Raw genomic sequence first — 2,305 nt, forward strand, 5'->3', positions numbered from 1 at the left:
GTTTTTTTCCCCCCCCCCCCCCCCCCCCCGGGACTAGGCGAACAACCCTCTATGGTCAATCTGCCGCTCCCCCTGCCAATTTACTTCTTTGGCTCCTGGCACTGGCAAATGCCTGCCTGCAAACCCGGCACTGAGAACAGCTTGCGGGATGGGGGGTTTGTCAGGCTGGGGGGAGAGGGGAGGCTGGCTGGTCTATGGGGGGAAGGTGGGTGGTTATTTGAGGGTGGGATGAGGATCTGGGCTAAAAATAGCCTGATGCCAGGGAGGGGGTAGGAAAAGCACAACAGCTGGGCTTTCCCAGCCCTGGCTCTGTGCTGGAAACTACAGAAATTCAGGAGAGTTAGACTGGTCTAAAAGTGACCAACTCAATCTAACTTAAGTTTACTTCAGAGGTACGATTCACACTTAGATTGACCTAAGTAGGGATCTAAGTGTCTGCACCTGGGAGAACTTAAGTTAGATTGGGTGGCCATTTTAAATGCAATCTAACTTCCTGCTAACCTCCCCCAATGCCTGTATGCACCCTTAATGGAGGGGTCCATTTCAAGGCTCTGGTATGTCATATGGACCTGCATTAAAGAACCTGAATATCATTTTTATACTTTAGTGACATTAATTACATTGCCCAAACAGTTATGTTGCATATTCTTGGAACCTTGGGGCACAGGTTGGGGTAAAAGCCAGTTTTTCAGATAAAGACTCTTTAATTTTCTTGCTGCAGACTCAGTCATTTCAGCTGCCGTGTTTTCGAGTGTGGGCCACATTCTGCCCTTCATTACACTTTTGCAACGTGAAACAAGGAAAAGAAGAGTCAGGTGAAGATATGGAGGAATAGCAACAACAGATTTAGTTGAGGGTTGAATGTCTCTGGAAGTTCAAGTGAGCCATGGGTTTCTACCTTTTATGATGCAAAGAAGGGGGAGCTGTATTTTTTAGGACTCTGTGCTGCTTTCATTATACTTCAGAAATATTGGGAATTAAAAAAAATCTACTCTCTTCAACTTTTGCCGGAAGACCTCTCTGTTGTGCCTTAACTCTAGTACAGGGGTTGGCTACTTTTTTGGTCAGGGTGCCAAAACCCCACTGCAACCTTGACTTGTAAGATGTTGGCATGCCAGGGGTGGACAGCGGGGAAGCTGCTAGGGGCCCGATCCATTCTGCCTTGTGGCAGCACAGCTTTGGCCCCTTCCCCGCCATCTGCCCTGAGGTGCGCATGCCCGCCACGGAGCCCAGGATGCTTGCAGTAGATGGTGGGGGAGACTACAAACAGCTGCACGAGGGGGTGTGGAGCCCCAGCCCAGCTTGTTGCTGGCGGTGACTGCACACGTGCCTTGAGGTGGACAGTGCGGAAGGGGCTGGGACTGCACTGCCACAACAAGGATTGGGCCCCTTATGGCTCCTGCACCAGTCGCCCCCAAGGTGCATGTCTCAAGCAAAATGCCTTTGTGAACCACGCTTGGGCATGTGTGCCATGTGTTGCCTTACCCCTGTTCTAATATACTGTGACTCTTTCCCCTTCCTGGTACCTCCACTAACACAGCACTGGTATTTGTTTTTTAGAAAGAGTCTTGTCCATACCTTTACTTAGTGATCAAAGGTATTAACTAAGCTAAAATCAAAACAATTTAGACATGACTAAACATCTTGATACGCTGCTGAGCTGTAAATTATTAGCTTCTTATGTTGTTATTATATCCTTCGTTCTCTTCTCAGTGTTAAATCAGTTTTGTTTTACCTTTATTTATTTATTTAACCTCCCCACAAAATCACACATTTCTGGCTTTCTGTATGTAGTAGAGGAAAATAAAAGTTGAGCTTCCATCTGTTTTTGCTTAGGGGCCACTTGGTCGGTCACTCTTGATACAGCCACATTCCGGTGTCACATCAAGGTCCCCAGATCGAGTTTGCATTCCCAGAGATGTTTGCCATAGTATTAGTAGTAGCATTTTCTGCTAAATTGCCTATCTGGGTAATTTACACCCAGATAGGCAATGTAGCCTATAGCTGAAATGTAGTAAATACATAAAACGGGAGTAGGATTCTTAGGGGGGTGGGAACAAGGGAACTGACTTTAAAATGCAAATTTCAGATGACCCTAGAACCAAACTTCCTGTTTCCAATTTGACTTAAGAGCATTCATGGACTTTTTATAGCAGAAAAATAGCACATATGTTAAATTCTCAATGCATAAATATCAAGATACCTCACTGCTGTAGTATTTGACAATCACATACCATGAGTTTGTTCACATCACTCTAGTGAGGCAGGGCATTTCCTGCTGCCGCCCCCCCCCCCCCCCCCCCCC

The 2,305-nt window shown here is 46.6% G+C and overlaps 1 protein-coding gene across 4 annotated transcripts in view; it reads right to left on the reverse strand.

The window, feature by feature from the left end:
• ADAM12 (ADAM metallopeptidase domain 12) overlaps positions 1-2,305 on the reverse strand; it is a 486,667-nt gene that overhangs the window by 5,658 nt on the left and 478,704 nt on the right. The gene's annotated exons all lie outside the window — the stretch shown is intronic.

The sequence above is a fragment of the Gavialis gangeticus genome, unplaced genomic scaffold (assembly GCF_001723915.1).
Source record: "Gavialis gangeticus isolate Ggan-Ray unplaced genomic scaffold, GavGan_comp1, whole genome shotgun sequence".
NCBI classification, from domain to species: Eukaryota; Metazoa; Chordata; order Crocodylia; family Gavialidae; genus Gavialis; species Gavialis gangeticus.